Below are 20,138 nucleotides of genomic sequence, written 5' to 3'. Positions count from 1 at the left end.
TGGGGGGGGGGGGGGGTTTAGGTATGAAATTGAATTATAATGGTTGTGAGCTCTTGTGCTGTGACAAGGTTGATGCAGTCTAGTAAGTGTACCTACTAGGTCCCTGCCGACAGCTGGTGAACATGCTCTAATCTGAGACAATCTGGAGCTTCGCCTAAACCTAAATTATTCCCCACAGGTTGAGTCCTTGGGTTCCAGGGGCTGGTAGGACTTAGATGGGTCCTGAGGATGAATCGAGAGAGAGTCCAGGGATGGGCTGAGAGTCAAGACAGGCAGCAAGCAGGGCATAGTCAGGATGCGAGGCAAGGTCAGTTCCAGGCAGCAAGCAAGTCAAAGTCTGAAGCAGAGGTCAGAACTGGAGAATCATGCCAATACAGACAAGACACAGAGGGATAAGTCAGGACAAGATGCACAAGGCAAGGCAAGATAAGACAAGACTCTGAGGACAAGGCAGACAGACAGGGAGAGGCAATAGAGACAGAGCAAGGATAGGAACAGGGCAAGATGAGGCTGGATGGAGCAAGGCTGGAAGACTGGATGAGGGAAGGCGTTATGCAGGCAATGCTGGAGACTCGTTGCTGACGGGACGAGGAGAAGTTGCGGTTGGGTTTAAATACCCAGCCACAGGACATCATTAGGAGGCACATGCCAAGTGGATTCCTGCCATGGGACCTTTAAGAGGCACCACACACCTAAGAAGGTGGCAGGGTCAGCAGTCTGGGAGCATCGGCAACGTCGGGGTAAGTGTGGCCAGCTGTGGGAAGGCCTCGGCTGGCCAAACACAACATGAATCTTGATGAGTCTGAGGCGCTTGAAGTGAGTGGCAGATTGTGTGCCCACTGGCCACATGTTCCACTTAAATAGGCAGCTGATCTAGTTAAATATGTAGGTATCTTTATACATAGAGAACTGAACAAATAGTATGCTTCAAATATTAAACCAATTATCTGAGAATTTACAGTGAGAACACAGAGCTGGATTAATTTTTCCATATCTTTACAAGGATGAATAGCCTTATTGAAGATGATACTTATTCCAAAACTGCTGTATGTATTTCAAATGGTGCCGTGTGTTTTATTAAAAAAAGATATATTAGACTCCTTTAATCTATTTGCAATAAGTTTCTGTGGAATAGGAAATGTGTTTGAATCTCTATAGAGAAATTGATGATTCCAAAAGTAGAAGGAGGCTTGGCATTCGCAAACATTAAGCTCTATAGTGTGCTGTGCACAAGTGATCTGTAACTCCCCAGAGGACAGACAAACACTTGACTTTTCTTATATAAACATTATTTACATAAGTGGCTTACCTTCAGCCACATTCACTCTCAGCATTTATCCACAGTATTCAAAGCTCAGCATTTATCTTCAGTGTTCATGTTCATTCTTTACCTTCACCTTCTTACAGGAGCTGCCTTCTCCTGGAGACCCAGGGCCTGTCTGTTCCCAGATGGGCCCAAATTCTTATTCCTGCTCTCGGGGGATCTGTTCCCTGAGCTACCTGTGTCTCTAGCTTTCAAGGTGGACCAGGCTAAATGCCTGGTCCAGCATTGGTTATGGAGAGTTTCTAGGAGCACTCCTTCACATGCCCTCCGCTTTAGCTAGGACCTGTTTGGTCAACCATCTTTACTCCCCCCTGAATATCTTCTGGGGAGTGAATTCTCTCTCCAGTATGCCACCCTGGCCTAAGTTTGGGCTGCCCCATCCCCCACATCTACAAGTTGGAATAAAGCAAGCCCCCCACCCCCACCCCCCAAAGGCCCTTTCAACACTACAAATTCTCTTTACAATTCTTTAGCCACCTCGCCAATCAAATGATAACCCTGGAATCCTATCTACAAATAAAAGGATTCCAGGGTTATCATTTTCTATTTTTGCCAGGCTCTCCCTTAAACATGCCACCATGGCCTAAACCCTCTACTGTGCCCTTTTCCCAGCATCCCCACATATTCTAGCATAATTCAGGTCACTTAAACATACTACTTTATTGCTGTCATCAAATTTAACAACAGCCAATCTAACTCATACTATTTTACATGAGCCCATAAGAAGCTCTGAGTTCCAATCCTCCTCCTCAAGCCACATTCTTTCTGGAACTCCTTCTGCCAGGACTCCCTGGAATTCTTTAGGGGGTTGCTGCTTCCCTTGGAAAACTGTTCTTCCTCAGAACTTTCAGAACATGCTTGCCCTGTTCTTTATTATGTTCCTTAGCAGGCTGTGGTTCCGCACTGCCATGCAAATTTTTCTCTTTTCCATCTGCTTCATTACCAACAATTTTCTTCATCTCTTTCTCAGTCTCTGTCACCTCCTCGTCAAGCCTCTCCACAACGGCTCTGACCGACTTCTCTGTGCTTCCTCTGTCAGGCCTTTCTATACTGCCTTCCTTAGGCCAATCTGAGCTGCATCTTTCAGGCCAGTCTGCACGGTCTTACCATGAGCTCCCTTGCCCTGGGTTTTCCTGCCCCTGTACGGTACACCTGCAGTCAAGCATCTTACAGGGCTTTATTTATTTTATTCATCTTAAACATTTTCTATACCGTCAGCTCCAATCGTAGCAGCTTACAGCAAACTGCTATGCCTCCTCTATTTCCAGGGGTTCCAAGCCCATCTCTGGCCTCGCTTCTGGTAAGCTGGACATTAGGAGAGAATACCTTATTCTCATCTCCTTCCTAGCACACACTCAGGCACCCCGTGTCTTCTGTGTGTTAGCTTCAGTGTCCGCATAGCAATCCTTTTCAACTGGGTTCCTCTCAGGAATGTTGGATCTGCCCAATAAGCTACCTGTGTCTCTAGCTTTTAAGCTGATCTGGATCTTGTTAAGGAGGATTTCCAGAGACACTCCTTCACAGGCCTGTATATATTAAGAGCTCCGGGTGACTGTCTTTTGGATAAATTGGTGTTGTAGTTGCCTCTTTAAGCCTTCATTATATACTACATATGAATGAGATGAAAATACTGGATCATGTCAGTTCCTCATTATTAAAGTACAAAGATATGGCTAGAGGTATATGAGACAGAGTTTATCTTTATCTGAGTATACCTCTTACTATTTACCATTACATAGAAATCTGAATTTTCCTCCAGGAAATATGTGTTTGGTTTTCCAGAGGTTGAGACATCAGGGTATGAAAATTCTGGGACATTTTCTAATTAAAAACTCCACATTTACAAACTTTTCAATATTGTATCGATTACTCCAACCTGGGACAGAGAGATCAATTTGCTTACTTTCAGCTCAGCCATAACATTTTTTCAGTCCTGACATAAGTTGCTACTGCTTATACTTTGAAGTTATTTTAGGACCTAATGATATTATACCAAAAAAACCCCCAAAAAACAAACAAGGGTCACTTGCCTGTTTGTATAAATTTCTAACTAAAACTAAGTTGTATACTTTATTATCAGTGTTAGCTGCTATTATAGCATTTGGTGTTATTGCTACAAGAATCCCAGTTACAGATGTACAATTCTTTAATGTATCAGAGAGCTGAAAATGTTCTCCTTCAAGAAATGCAGTTCAGAATGGTTCATAAGATTATTTCCCCATTAAGAGTGTAAAAATTGCAAAGCATAGCATCCAGTCAATGTTTGAAATGTGGGGAGCCTAATGCTACTTTAATCCACTGTCTTTGGGATTGTGCTGAAATATTTAAATTTGGGGAAAATGTAACACATTATGTGGCCACTCTTAAAATAAGCCAGTGAAGATGTCTAGATCTTTTTGTATCTTAGGCCATGTTTTAGAAGGCACATTTTTAGGAAGATTTCATGAACTCTTTTTATGGAAAGATTCTCTAATGGTTAAGAAATGTATCCTGTTTAAGTGGTTGGATAAGTCAGTTTCAGAAATATTACTTTGGAACTCTAAGTTGTCGGAAATGTTATTTTTGGAATTTTGTACTATATCTTTAAAATCCAAATCAAGACAAAAATACTTTGTCAATATGGAAACCTTTTATTTCAAGGCTATCCACAAATGTTCAAAAGAAATTTCATTTTGAGGATTGCTTGGAGGAAAGGTAAAATTGATTTTTTTCTTCTTTGGAATGGATTCCAGGAAATTGCTGTTCCAAGTCGTGAACATGATCTTCCTTTTGATATTTAGAGACTTTTAATGGGACCTGGGGAAGAAAAGGGAGAACATTTTGATCACTGAATTAGTTTTTTTTTAATAATGTATGTTCATGTTTTTAAAAAAGTTTAAAAACAAAATTTTAAATGAAAAACTCATGTGTACTTTACCATCTCCGATGTCACCCCTTTTCCATGTGGTAAAAAGTACATGCATTACAGACAGCAAGCATACTTTTCCCTGCATACAAGGGGGATGTAGCGAGCGCAGCCTTCAGGGGCCGATGGTGCGGGCTTGGCGCACATCACGTAGCTCATTGGAGAGCGGAACCCTTGGGCCACAGGGCGGCTCAGGTCGGGACATGAGTGGCACCCATGGTGAGGTGTGTGTGCGGGAATGGGCGGCACTGGAGCAGAGCTGGACGGATCTAGGAAGACAAGGCTAAGACAAGTCTCGGGAAAGGACTAGGAACTAGGGATGTGCAGAGCAAAATTTTATGTTCATATTTTTTATGTCCGAAAGGGGGTCCCACTTGCGGCCAATATGGACATAAAAAAAATCCAATGAGTTGGGTATATGTACATATGTGCAAAAAAAAATTAAACCCCCTCACCCTCCTTAATCCCCCCCCCCCAGACTTACCACAACTCCCTGGTGATCGAGCGAGGAGTGAGGACGTCATTTCTGCAATCCTTGGCGAGAAGCATGTGACGTCGGTGGCACGTCGAGTGACGCGGCGTCACGTGATTCCCGGCTCGTTCGCGCCGGACGGCTCGTTCGGCCCAAAAAGAACTTTTGGCCAGCTTGGGGGGGCCTCCTGACCCCCCCAAGCTGGCCAAAAGTTCTTTTTGGGCCGAACGAGCCGTCCGGCGCGAACGAGCCGGGAATCACGTGGCGCCGCGTCACTCAGACGCGACGTCACGTGATTCCCGGCAAGTTCACGCCGGACGGCTCGTTCGGCCCAAAAAGAACTTTTGGCCAGCTTGGGGGGGCCTCCTGACCCCCTCAAGCTGGCCAAAAGTTCTTTTTGGGCCGAACGAGCCGTCCGGCGCGAACTTGCCGGGAATCACGTGACGTCGGCGTCACGTGATTCCCGGCTTGTTCGCGCCGAACGAGCCGTCCGGCGCGAACTTGCCGGGAATCACGTGACGTCGCGTCTGAGTGACGCGGCGCCACGTGATTCCCGGCTCGTTCGCGCCGGACGGCTCGTTCGGCCCAAAAAGAACTTTTGGCCAGCTTGGGGGGGTCAGGAGGCCCCCCCAAGCTGGCCAAAAGTTCTTTTTGGGCCGAACGAGCCGTCCGGCGCGAACGAGCCGGGAATCACGTGACGCCGGCGTCACTCGACGTGCCGCCGACGTCACATGCTTCTCGCCAAGGATTGCAGAAATGGCATCCTCACTCCACGCTCCATCACCAGGGAGTTGTGGTAAGTCGGGGGGGGGGGGATTAAGGAGGGTGAGGGGGTTTATATTTTTATTTTGGCTCAACAATCGCGATTTCCAACATATCGAACATATCTATGTTCGATATGTGGGAAATCCGATCGTTTATGTCGAATCAATTTTTTAAGTAAAAAAAAAATATGAGTTGCGTTTTACTAATGCGGTCAATCCGAATGCACACCCCTACTAGGAACTTGGAACTTGAGACTGAAGAGTCTGACATGGAGCTTGGGGCTCTTGAGGAGTACTTCGTGAAGCTTGGGGCTCTGAGGAGTACGTCATGAAGTTTGGGACTCTTGAGGAGCATGACGTGGAGCTTGGGACTCTTGAGGAGTTCGATGTGGAGCTTGGAACGGAGACTTGGAACTGGAACATAGACTTGGAATGTAGACTTGGAATGAAGACTTAGATGTGGACTTGGAGACGTAGACTTGGATGAGGAAGGTGAGTCCCTCAGGCACCCTACACAGCACATGGGGCTGGTCGTGGACCACACTGAAGACTCAGATGAAGAACAAAGACACAGGCGGGGAAAAGCAAGACCCTCAGGCACTCTACACAGCACGTGGGGCTGGTCGCGGACCATACTGTCCCCTACACGCCCTACACAGCCGAGAGGCTGGTCGCGGACCGAGCTCAGGAAGTCTCACAGCACAGGAGCGAAGCAAGCCCTCGGGGCCTCAAGAGTCAGGACTGGACACAAGGAGATAAAACTTAGCACATAGCACTTGAGGACCGAACCTCGGACTTTAAAAACAAGGACTCTCCAGAGGAATGGGTTCTTCAGGATGTGGAGCATCAGGACTGGGACAACATCAGGAAGGGGACAAGGAACATCACTGGACTTGGACTCACAGACATCTTAGAACTAGGAACATCTTGGAATGGACTGCAGGACTTGGGACACAGAACATCTTGGAACATGGGACATCTTAGAACATGGACCGGGATCTAGACTCACGGACATCCAGACATGGAGCTGCATCAGGATCTGGACTCACAGACATCTGGACTTGGAACAGCATCAGGAGCTGTGCTCACGGTCATCCGGACTTGGAACAGCAACAGGATCTGGACTCACGGACATCCGGACATGGAACAGCATCAGGATCTGGACACACGGACATCCAGACTTGGATCACCATCAGGATCTGGACTCATGGACATCCGGACTTGGAACAAGGACCAGGACTGAAGAGATGTCTTCAGGAGCATCTGGATAGATGCGAAAATGCTGGTGAAATGGATCAGGACCTTTATATAGGGCCCATCCAGGAAGTAGGTGGAGACTGAGGTTTCGGTGGGGCCGTAGCCACTTCCTGCCACTGGCCCTTTAAAAGGAATGAAGAGGCGCGGCCGCGCGCCTAGAGGAAGGCTGAAGACAGGCTGCAGGACCATGGACAGTCCTGGCCTTTGTCAGGATAGACCATTCTGCTGTGGCCACAGCAGAATGGTGGAATAAGTTTGGGAAGAAAGTGATAGCTGACAGGGTGCTGCTCATGCTGATACTATCGTGTGGGCTGTTCACGCTTCCCTCTTCTACATCATCACTGTCCTTCTACTACTGGCACTCTCCTTCCAGTGAATTAGACTGCAACTGTAAATCAGTTAGTTTAGGACTAAGCTGCCGTATTGCACTTTGCCCCCCCCCCGGGCATATTTTGCTGCCAGGTGCAGCAAGTGTGCAACCAACAGATCCCCTCATATCCCCAACTTCCATTTCCTTTTTCATGTTTTTGCCACTGTCTGTCATGGAAAAAAAAGAGGAACAGTCCTGTTGCTTTGTTCTAGCTGCCAGCCCTCCACTATTATCTTTATTGCTCCTAAGATATTAATCGAGGTATGGGTGATATCCATCAGTTGGGTGTGTTGCACAGACCACCTATGACCTGTTGCTCTCACCCTGCTAAAATTGCTGCCTTCCTTTGCCTTGGCCTTTGCTAGTGAAATGAATGCCTTTCCTCTCCACCTTGGCCGGCTTCGCTTGTATGCAAGTATGGCAATAAGTGTATTGGGCTGGGATGACCTAGTGAAATTTATCTCATATTCTCCACTGTCTGGTCATCCAGGGCAATCATTTTCCCAAAGCACTGCTCACCACCTTTGATGCTGCTGCATGATATGAAGTTGGGGGCTTCTTGCCTGTAACCTTACCCAAGGAAGATGCCAGGGTACCGGCTTCGGAGACTGTCTTCCCTTCTTTTACGGCTTTCCTAATGCTGCGCCTGCTTTCGGCAGCAGGGTCCCCAGGCTAGTACTGACAGACTCTCCTGAAACAAATGCTAACGGAGATTCTTTTTTTTTTTAAATGATGCTGCATGACACTGTTTTTAGAATGCCCCACTATCTTTATAACAGTGGATATATTCAGCAAAACATCTGTCCTGCCTAACTCTACCGTGCCTCCATCCCTCTGGTTTCTTGTGTGACCTCCTCTCCCTCTCTGCAGGCTTCCGTGCTGCTGCTGCTGCTGCTGCTGGAGCTGGGGTTGAGGGTGGAAAAAGAGGCAAAAGGTCAGGGGCATCTATCATGCTCTTCTCTACCTCTTCTTCCTGGGGGGGGGGGGGGGGTGCTCTTTGCCCCGGCAGTATTGCTTTCTACCTCTTATAAGCTACTCACTAAAGGATAATATGCTGGTAACTAGTCTCTCCCAGTTCTCGTCAGCTACAAGGATTTCAAAATCGTCTGATTCTGAGAATCCATAACATGATTCATTGAATCACTATTTTCTCACAGGAGCTGTGGCAATGGCAGGCATTGCTTAGGAAGAAACAGGGAGGAGCACTGTGATGTTTGTTTTCGCTGCTTCTCTCTTACTGCCCTTGCCACTCCACTGCCAATCAAAAATGAAAAACCGGTACAATATGTAATAGAAATTGTATAAAGAATGTGGGAGAATCACATATATAAAATACTTTAGTTAGTCAACGTGTTAAACCCTCATATGTGAGCAATTGCACGCTTACGCTGCAAAGCGTTTTAATATTCATTCACTTGTTATAGTTGTGCTTGCTCAGTATGCTTAATCATGGGGCAATACACGTCGTTTCTCATAAAGTATGCCACTGTTTTTCGGAGAAAATTTTTTTAGAATTTTTTTCAAATTTTTAAATAAAAATGGATTTTGACTCCAACAAGATTTTATGTAAGAAAGAATTTTTGAAACTTATCCTTCCAGATAACGCTAGAGCCAAAGAGCTCATCGGCTCTGCTCTGCAAACACCCGACACCGCTGGTGTTTCGGAGACTTCGTCAGGGGCTTATGTTTCTGAAAAATGAAGCAGGAGATATGTTTCATAAATATCTTATGCATTTCAAATGAAAAACTGCATTAATTCGACTTACATGCACGTCTGGAGTGGGAAACAAATTTCTTCATTGTGTGGCATTTCAAACAAGGATCCACCATTTTCAAAGCTTACGTATGACTCATGTTGCAACCAATCAGAGAAAAGGAAATTGTTTATTAGTCAATGGAAGACGTCTAAACAGCCCTTTAAACCAATGAGGACCATTCGATGTTATCATTCATGCCCTGGGGGAATTCTGTTGATAATTCAAAGATCCATCTTTGCTCTTTATAATTGAGTGAGAGATATCTGTCCCCTCCTCTAGCGTTTCGCGGGACCTTGTCCAAAATGGTCCAATGCAACTCTGAAAAAGTGTGGTTTGCTGATAGACAGGGTTTGACTATAGGGGCTTCGGTATTACCCGTATTGAGTCGACTCCTGTGTTCTCTTAACCGAATCCTGATTGGTCTGGCCTACAGTGGCTGGCAGGACTACAGTGGCTGGCAGCAGAGATTATCCTCCCCTGCAAGGGAGATACCAGCACCATTATCAAGCGGGCCCCATCTCGCAGAGCCATTAATGTTAGGGCCATAGATATGTTGGCAGATTGAGCACCCAAGGTCTGATTCCAGAGCTGGAAATGGTGACTCGAGGATCACACAGGGACTGAGTGGGTGGGAGGTTTAGGATTGGGGTGGGGAAAGGGGGATAAGGTAGGGAAAGGGGGAGGCTGGCAGAAAATGTAATCTGCAGGGGACGTTTTTATATTCTGTAGAGAAAGGGGGCAATTTCTTTAAATAGGGCCAGGAGGCTGGCATGCAACTTTTTTTTTTTAAGCAAAAAGGGACCACTTAACCAGATATCTTTTTAAGCAACAGATCTATTTGATTCTACTCTAACAGATCTTCAAAAGTCCATTGCTAATTTAAACCAGAACATTAGAAACAGAAATTGGCTTAGTTTACCAGGGATGAAAATGATTACAAAAGAGGGTCCTTGGCTTTGAAGAAGAATAAACATCAAATTACTTTTGAGTCATCATCAGAGGGCTTGTCTGATCTAGACGATGTATCAAATGCCAGCACTTCCACAGATGTTTTTTACAATCCATTTCACAGGCCAGGAGAGGAAGAGAAAATTGGAGAGTTCGCAAAGAAGACGTTCCTCAGAGGATATAGACTCAATCAGAAGCTTGGACACAGAACAGTTGAATTCAATAGTAATCAATTTATCCACCCAAGATTTGAGTCGCTCTGAAAGAGCAGCATGGTCTAAAAGACTGTCTCTATCCTAAACTGAAAGGCACAATATGATGCATTTCAGTTTAGGATAGACCTGGAAACATTTGTGAAAACATTATCTAAAAATATATTTTTTCTTAAAGACCATTCAGCATACAGCAGGCTTCTGAATTAATAGTAAGGAATTGTTCAAAATGGACACTGCAAGACCTTTAGATCCCATGTTATCAACTTTTAAAAATTTGGTATTGAGAGATGTTGAAAAATTACAATTATAGAACATTCGTAAATGGCCGGATTTTAAAAGGGTTACACGCATAAGTTATGCACGTAACCCTTTTAAAACGCCCCTGCGCGCGCCGAGCCTATTATGCATAGGCTCGGCGGCAGGCGCAAGCCCTGGGAACCTCGCGTAAGTCCTGGGGCTTGCAAAAAGAGGCGGTCGGGGGCGTGGCTAGGGGGCGTGGTGTCGGCTTGGGGGTGTGTCGGGGCCTGCCGTGCCAGCAGACAGCCGGCGTGCGTAAGTTACTACTGCCCGGAGGCAGTAGTAACTTTTTGAATAAAGGTAGGGGGGGGGGGGGTTTAGATAGGGCCGGGGAGCTGTGGGTTAGGGAGGGGAAGGTGCGGGGGGGTGGAAGGAAAGTTCCCTACGAGGCCGCTCCGATTTTGGAGCAGCCTCGGAAGGAACGAGCAGCGTGCGCAGGGCTCGGCGCGTGCAAGGTGCAGAAATGTGCTCCCCCTTGCGTGTGCTGACCCCGGATTTTGTAAGATACACGCGGCTACGCGCGTATCTTATAAAATCCAGCGTACTTTTGTTTGCGCCTGGTGCACGAACAAACATACGCGCGCGCGTAGATTTATAAAATCTACCCCAAATTGTACAATTTACTAGGGGTGTGCATTCGTTTTGAACTTATAGGTAAAACGCAACTTTTTTTTTTTTTTTAACTTAAAAAAGTGATGAGGCGAAAACGATCGGATTTCCAACTTATTCAACATAGCTATGTTGAATACGTTGGAAATCGCGATTGTTGATCCTAAATAAAAATTTAAACCCCTCACCCTCCTTAATCCCCCCCCAAGACTTACCAAAACTCCCTGGTGGTCTAGCGGGGAGTCAGGACGCCATTTCTGTACTCCTTTGCGAGGAGCACGTGACGTCGGCGTCATGTCGGAGTGACGCGGACGTCACGTGATTCCCCGCGCGTTCGCTCCGAGACCCTCGTTGGACCCAAAAGGAACTTTTGGCCAGCTTGGGGGGGTCAGGAGGCCCCAGCTTGGGGGGGTCAGGAGGCCCCCCCAAGCTGGCCAAAAGTTCCTTTTGGGTCCAACGAGGGTCCCGGAGCGAACGCGCAGGGAATCACGTGACGTCCGCGTCACTCCGACGTGACGCCGACGTCACGTGCTCCTCGCAAAGGAGTACAGAAATGGCGTCCTGACTCCCCGCTAGACCACCAGGGAGTTTTGGTAAGTCTTGGGGGGGGATTAAGGAGGGTGAGGGGTTTAAATTTTTATTTAGGGAATCGGTGCACGTATGGACATAGACTCAACTTATGGAATTCTCCATATGTCCATATTGACCGAAATTGACCCCCCCTTTCGACTTATGGACTTATGAACATAAACCTTTGGTCTGCACATCCCTACAATTTACCCAAAGATGAATATGAAGCTTTACATCATCTTGCACGAGATACTTACATAGTGATAAAACCAGCTGATAAGGGTGGAGCAGTAGTAGTACAGAACAGATAGAAATTATATGGATGAAATTAAATGACAACTGCAGACATATTGTGTTATCAGTTATTGGCATTGAATCCAACTAAAGATTTACAGATTGCCATCAAAGATGTCACTAAGTGGGCATGGAATTTTGTTTTTTTGACTGGCAATGTATAAATTTTTAAACATTAAACACCCTAGATTTCCTACATTTTACACTCTATCTAAGGTTAACAAGATTTTGCACAATCCTCCAGGTCAGCCTATTATATCTGTCAAACCTTCTGTTCTGCAGCCTTTGTATACATATGTCAATAAATTTCTGAAGCCCTTAGTTGATATTTTCTCCTATATATGAGATACTATTCATTTGCTTAACATCTTGAGTGGTGTGATGAATGACCTCACCAATGTTTATTTAGTGATCTTGGAGGTTAATTCTCTTTATACGTTCATTCCATAGGATGAAGCACTAAACGTTTTAAGAAATTTCTTAGTACTTGACTATGACCTCATACAATGCCTATTAGTTTTATTATACAACTTGCATCCATGGCATTGAAAAAGAACTTTTTTTTTTTCCAATGGCCATTTTTACCAGCAAATATCATGAACAGTGATGGCACGATCTCTAGCTAATCTGTAGATGTCTACTTTTGAAGAAATTTGGATTTTACATTGTTCATACATTGAAAATATTACATTGTGGAAAATGACTATGGTTTTTTTTTTCTCTTATGGTCAGAGACTGTCATAGTGTTTAAAAGCTTTGTAAAATGGTTGAATTTGTGTAATGAACATATACAATTTATAGTGCATTCTCCAAGGGAAAGCAGGATGTCAGTCCTCCCACACAAGGGTGACATCATTGGATGGAGCTTGGCTTGGAACTTTGATCTCAAAGATTCTAGAGCTTTCAAACACATCCTACTGAGCATGTGCAACTTTAGTCATCACCCTGCCCCCTAGGCAGAGTTCCCTTTTTTCCGCTGAACCATGTGGTCACAGTATTTAGCTTTACTCTCTCCTCACAGTTTTTGTTGTGATTTTTTTCTGGATCTGCAGCTATTTTTCTTTTCCTTATTGTAGTGTAACCTGGGTATCTTCTCAGGTTACCAGCAAGCCCTGGGTGTTTAGTATCAGTCCTCTAGCAAGAGTAGGCTGGATAATGAAAGGATCCATTTAAATACAGCCCCTCCATCTGCTGGGTCTGGAATGACCATCCCCTTGGTAATACTACATAACCATGGCCTTGCTACAGCTCAGGAAGCAGTCATTTTGCTTAGTATGAAGTACAGAGGTGGAGAGGAGTTTAGTTTTTGTTATTTTTCAGGCCCAGCCAGAGGAGCCAAGCAAGCTTTGATTGGTGATCCTGGCCAGGGTCAGGAGGGTTTCTGCCCAGCCAGTAAACAACCTGACTGGTGGGAGATTCTCTCTGAGTATATTTTTTGGACTTTAACCTTTTAAGTAGTAGGGGCCCTTACTGGAGCTTGTACACTGCCTGGACTCAGGGATTGGGGCAACCCCTGGGTCTGGGGCTGTACAGGTTAGGGAAGACCTGCAACCCTTTATCCTCAGTGAGGTTGGTTGGTGATGTCAGGGACCTGCTGTAAGGAGAGCCCTGGTGTTATATTCAGTTTTTAAGAAGATTAAATTTACCATCCAGGGGGAAGTTTTGACTGCCCTTCCTGCCTGAGTGGAGCCCAGAAAGTCCTACTCCAGGGGATCCCTCCCATCAGCGATTTGAATAAAAGCACAAAGGACTGCATAAGAACAAAAAAAAGTTTGAATCATCTAACAATGAACAAATGCAAAGCCTAACATTCAAAAAGGACACCCATCTGGTGATTTTTCAGACCCTGGGGAGAGAGAGAGTTTTATCTCTCAGTGCAGAGACAGTAACTTTTTATCCTTGCCAGTTGGAGAGGGTGGTTCTGCCCATACAAAGGATGTCCTGCCCACTGGGGGACCCTATTTTTCCATGCCCTGGAGGGTAGGATTCCCTCAGTCTGGCACTAGACATTCGTGCACAGACTGAGGAAGAAATTGTAACCAGACATTATACTATGCTGCTGTGGATCAAGAGTTGTGCCATTTTCCTAATTCTCAACAGTAAATAATTATTTTTGGACACTAGCACAGTGACTCCAGTCTATTTGGCAACCCAGCACACACTGTTACCTTAATTATTGATTCACCAAAGGAAGTCAGGGAGATAGACTTAGTCACCTTGCACTGGGAACTGAGAGGATTCCTTTCATCCCAAGTCTATTGAATCTACACCCTGGGAAGGAAGAAAAGTAGCACAGCTAGCCTGGGTTCCTGCCTTGAAGAGTAAAAAATAAGTTTATGGCCTCACCCATGCTAGGATTGCACTCTGGGGTAGGGGTTACAATAGAATTGTTTTTATTATTATTGTACAAGCCGTTAAGCCCGTTAAAACGGGCTACATCCCTCTGTCTCTCACCTCCCCCTCATTCTCTCTCCCCTCACTCTTCACCACCCCCTACCTCCCTCCCTCACACTCACCCACTCCTCCCCACCCTCCCTCTCCTCCCACTCAGTCCCCTCCCTCCCACTCAGTCTCACTCACTCCCTCCCTCCTCTATCCCTCTCCCTCCCTCCCTCTCTCTCAGTCCCACTCCCTCCCTCCCTCTCAGTCCCACTCCCTCCCACTCCCCTTCACTCAGTCCCCCCCCAACTCAGTCCCAGTCCCCCCCCACTCAGTCCCACTCCCTCCCTCCCTCCCCCTCTCACACTCCCACTCCCACTCTCTCCTCCCCTCTCACTCAGTCCCTCCCTCTCTCTCTCTCCTCCCTCACTGCTGCCGCCCGTCTTCGCCGCTGCGGCCCTGTCTCTTACCTCTCCCTCATTCTCCCTCTCCCCCTTCCACTTACTCACATCCCTGACTCTCACCTCTCCCTTATTCTCACTCAGTCCCTCCCTCCCAGTCCCTCCCCCTCACTCAGTCCCTCCCTCCCAATCCCTCACTCAGTCCCTCCCTCCCACTCAGTCCCTCCCTCCCACTCCGTCCCTCCCTCTCACTCTCTCTCTCCGTCCCTCCCACTTCCTCCGTCCCTCCCTCTCAGTCCGTCCCTCCCTCTCTCGCTACTGGCCGCTGCCGCCGCCCGCTACCGCTACCGCCCGCTGCCGCTACTGCCGCCGCCCGCTACCGCTACCGCCGCTGCCGCTACTGCCGCCGCCCGCTACCGCTGCCGCCGCGCCCGCTGCCACTACCGCCCGCTGCCGCTACCGCCGCCGCCCGCTGCCGCTACTGCCGCCGCCGCCGCTGCTACCGCCGCCCGCTACCGCTACCGCCGCCCGCTACTGCCGCCGCCGCCGCCGCCCGCTGCCGCTACCGCCGCCATGTTGGTTTGTTTTTTTTGACGCTGCCTAAGACTGACGTGCTCGCCCGCACATGCGCAGTAGAGCTGCTCTCTACTGCGCATTTGCGGCACGTCGGTCAAGCTTCGTTTATTAGATAGGATTTTCTCTACTTTTCAACTTTCTGCCAGTGGCAGGCTTTAGTCACTATACAGCCTGGCAGAGTCTAATTTTATTCCTTAATAAATATATACTGCATCTGCAGTTTAGATTCTGCCTCTCCTTGCTCTCTGTTATTGTGCCTTTGTCTGCTGGTGACAGGACTGATGGAATGCATGAGTGATCCATGTAGGCCATTGACCCTGGGACTTGCATGAGTTCTTCCCGGGAAGGAGCTCCATGTTATTTCACTGATCGATGAACATCGATGGAGGCATGGACCGTGAAGGGATCGAGAATCACACTGATCCTGTGGGAGGGATAACTCAATCTCTACACAATCTAGGGAACTAGTCTATATGGGCAGGAGCCCTGGATGACATAGCCTCCCCTCCTGCTTGCCGGTGTCGGCAGTGTCTCCTTGTGAGAGAGGGTGATCATGAGCCTGGGCAAGCAATGTTTGTACTGCACCTTTGGTGTTGCCATGGTAAAGGTTGCCCGTGCACACCCATGCCAATGTACTGATGGTCTATAAATTGATATCCAGACCACGTCAAGGACCAGGACTGCCATTGAGCTCCATGGTCAACCTTGATGCCATTGAGGTGTGTGAATGCCCTCGATGCCAAAAGGTCTATAGAGCGCCATGCAAACTATCGATGTCCCTGGCTGGAGACAGAAAACTTCTGTGCTTTAAGATTCAGCATGCACCATAGACTCAATCGAGCTGGAGGAATAGCTGGAGGAATAGCAGCAACCCAAGTGTCATAGCGTGCCATGGGCCTCAATGTGGCGGAGTAGCGGCACCAACCTTTAGTGTTGCGGTCTGGACCACATCAGTGACCAGAACTGCCATTGAGTGTCATGATCACCCTTGATGCCATCAGAGCTACCCTTGATACGCATAGAGATGCATGGTTGCCCTCAATACCATTGAGGTGCACAGCTTCCCTCTAGGCCATTGAGCGCCATGGAGGCTATCGGTGTGTTTTCCAGTGATGCCATTCATGGCTTTTCTTGATGATGTCGAGCACCATCGCTGCCAGGGAGAATTGAGATCACCATCACATGCCTAATTGCCCTTGAGGCCATCAACTGCCAGGCTGCGGGGGGCCTGAGAGCCCTTGAGCACCATGGAAGTTTCAACTGATAAGGGCTTTGGGCCTGTGGTGACCATGGTACTGTCAAGTGGCAGGGTCACCATTTAACCAAGGCATCCGAGGTGCACCATGGCCCAGTGCTATCAAGGCTATTGAGCATTGGGGGCACCAAAAAGCCCCCTTTATGGTGTCCGGAAGGGAAACTGATGAGCACTGAGATGTGCCCATCGATGGCGAAGGCCATCAGGTGCTATGGGCATGGATGCTCTTGGGTGCCTGGAGCCACCATACAGCACCTAAGACACTGCATCATGGGGCATCAGAGGCCCTATGGGGCTTCAAACAACATTGAAGCTGATGAGTGCAAGAGTTGCTGTCAAGGCTAGCATCAGTCATAAGCACTGGCATGGACGCCACAGAGTCTGCAGTATCCCTCAATCTAAGAAATCCTGACACCTTCAAGGCCCATCCCCTGCACCCAAAAAAAACCATTAAAATGTCCATTTGGAGCACCCCTGTCCTCCAAAAAACATACCCCATCGAAATAGTGGTCTTCTGGATTCAGGAACAATCCCCACTCACTCCGGCCCCACTGATGCCAGGTTTCAAAATGGTGCCAGTTGACCTCATGTGCTCTTGTGTCACATTGAGACAGATCTCATACAGGCCACAAGGACCCTTTAACAGCACATGCTAGTTTGGTTCAAGAACCACTCCCTAGAGCCAGCAGCAAAAATAACTATTCTCTGAAGGTGGTCTTTTTTTCTTGTGAAAAAATGTCTGCAAAGTCTTTTGCAGATGCCTTTTTTTTTCAAAACAACACATTAATGAACTGCTTTGCATGATTTTAGGTGATTTAATATGGCATTCAAATAAACCTTTGCACATTGTAGACTACATGCGAACGTTTTTTACTTCAAAGCCTACTTTTGTGAAATGTTTTCGCAAAAGGTATTTTTGCATTAATATAGGAAGTTCTAGACTTAAAACACTTCGAGTTACAATGATTCCGTTACAGCATTTCTAAACTGACACCTGTTATTCAACATACATCACTTGTTTTGACTTTAATTTGTTTCAAACATCTCTCAACCAGGGATATGCATTCCAGAGAAGCGAAATAGGAAATAACAATGAAATTTCCTATTTTGTTTCGGGACATTTTCAAAATGAAAATATTTTATTTCTAACAAAATTTCATTGGAAATTCACTTCATTTTGAAAACTGAAAAAAAAACTGAAAGCAGGGGCCCTGGGCTATGCCTGAGAGTGATGTCTCAGCCTGGGTCTAGGGCCAAGGTCATGGCCCTGCCTACGCATAGGCTGCAGCCCGAATCAGGGACCATAGCCATTTCTGAGCATGACGCTAAGGTCTCAGACTAGTTCCTGGCCCAATGTTGGAACATTGGCCAAGTCCCAAGCAAAGGCCCAGGTCTGGGAAATTTCCCGACCCCCACTTACCTTATCCATCTGGGATCAGACTTTGCAACCAAGCCCAGACATAACACTAGGGCCCAAACTGGAGGCCTGGTCATGAAGCCTAGGCCTTGGCCCTGGCCTGACTCCGGGGCTGTTCCCGATGACTGGGCCTAAGCTTAGGCTTTGGTCTGGGCCCTGGTCAAAGTCAGGACCCAGCCAGGAGGCTGGGTCCCAATGTTGGGGCTTAGCCAGGAGTCAGGCCCAGGCCCAGAAGCTGGAGTGCTATCTGCGTTGTTACTCTTCGCACTTCCTTTTTTCTTCAAATGACAGCATCTGCTGGGGATGCGCCAGAATAAATCAATTCTGGTGCATCCTTCTCAGCGGACGGCACCTTTTTGTTATACAGAAGTTAGCATCAGGCCTGGGCATGGGCCAAGGACCAGATGTCAGGGCCCGGCTTCTGTATGGGGACTCAGCATCAGGTCTGGGCCCAGGTGTTGGATTTTTCAGATTTTGCATGTGCATTTCCACCAAAAACCCACTTGCAGAAACAAGCAGATGTGAGTGATTGTGCATACTTTGTACCCATGGCAGGTTTCGAAGCAAAAGTGCATATGATCTTTCGCTTTCAAAACTAGTGCAAAGCCTGTAGGTTTTTGGGTCTTTGTCCCAGTGCAGACAATTGGAATATCATCTCCTATCGTTGTAGTTGTGCACTAAAAGGAGCCCATTCCAGAACATGATCAAATCTATTCACCTGGAGTAATACAAATTAACTTAATTCAAGTTTTCGTTGGCAAAGAATAGAAAAGGATGCCCAAGAAAGAGAGGTAATCATAGAATTGAACTGTGATAGACAAATTAACTAAACTCTGTATTATATCCGAATTAAAACTTCCTGCTATCAGTGATAATATGTAAATGACTTTTCTTGTTTTCATAATGCCTTTAATCAATACTTAATGTTTTTGCAGTGCCAGGAAACAACTTGTCAAGAATGTAATGGTCCCTCTTTAATATGAAAGCTATATAAGTAATGTTTATACATCATGCATGATATTTTATTAAAATACTTCTTGTATGATAAGAATTTCTATAGATATTCTTACTCTTTCACTGCTTGTAAGAGAAATAGAAATGAAATTAGCAGATTTCATAAACTTCAGCAAACAGCAATTATATATAATGTATGTGATAAATGTTTAATTGGATTCGGACTCTATGCTTGCACAAGACATTTAACATGAACAAACATGGTTTTAATTAGCTGTAAAGGGCCTGCTAACATCTGATTACATGATTGCAGTATTTGGGACTTCAGAGGTTCTGCTCTAGTCATACCATCCTCTCTTTACTAAAGATCTCAGCACAATGTCACAATTGTGACTCACACTTTACTAGTCATAGCAATAAAACCCACCACTGAAAAGGCACAAAATAATGAAAATATGCTGTCTGAAGTAAATTCCTGAGAAGCAAACATGAAGTAATTGGTTTCATAGCATCTTGCAATCTTCCAGCCAGTAATGAGAAACACTGTAAAGAAAAATGTTATTGTCTACATGGCTGCTCTGTATTGCAGCATATATATGGAAATCAGTGTGAATTTCTGTGGCACTGTATCTTATAGGGATGTGCAGAGGAACCACATACGTTACATTCGGTATTCGTATTCGTCGGGGGCCAGTTACGTTGCATTTGGCAAGGGGGGCCCCCGATCCATTCATGCATTCCATTCTTATTCGTTTCCCGGCTAAAATTTAATTAACTACAACCCCCCACCCTCATGACCCCCCCAAGACTTGCCAAAACTCCCTGGTGGTCCAGCGGGGGTCTGGGAGCCATCTACTGCACTCACGCCATCGGCTGGCGGTATTCAAAATGGCGCCAATAGCCTTTGACCTTACTATGTCACAGGGGCTACCGGTGCCATTGGTCGGCCCCTGAGGAGTTTTAGTGGAATGTGAGATTGCGAATACAGGGGCCTGTAAATGGAATATTTTCCTCCTCCAGAGGAATCACCCAAAAGAAGTACAGAGTAGGAGCATGAGTGGGGTGAGCTCCTGTAAAGCTCACCCCACTCAAGTTAAGCTTGGGGCATAACTCCTGTAAAGTTATGCCCCAAGATATCCTTGATGCATAGTGTCCAGTGAAACTTGCACAAAGAGGACCGGGAGGTAAAGATTGGGAAAAGGGTCCAAGACCACTGGAGGTGTGAGTAAGGCTATGGGAAATGTGATTATGAATGTGGTGCCCATTGGATAAGAGCTTTGATATGTGTGTGTGTGTGTGTGAGGAACTCCGTACCCCACCCCCCTCCTCCCATACAGCTGAGAGAGAAAAAAGGTAGTGAATCAAGATAATAAT

This window comes from Rhinatrema bivittatum, chromosome 3, assembly GCF_901001135.1.
Source record: "Rhinatrema bivittatum chromosome 3, aRhiBiv1.1, whole genome shotgun sequence".
NCBI classification, from domain to species: Eukaryota; Metazoa; Chordata; class Amphibia; order Gymnophiona; family Rhinatrematidae; genus Rhinatrema; species Rhinatrema bivittatum.
The sequence above is the reverse complement of the archived record's forward strand: the minus strand, read 5'-3'. Positions refer to the sequence as shown.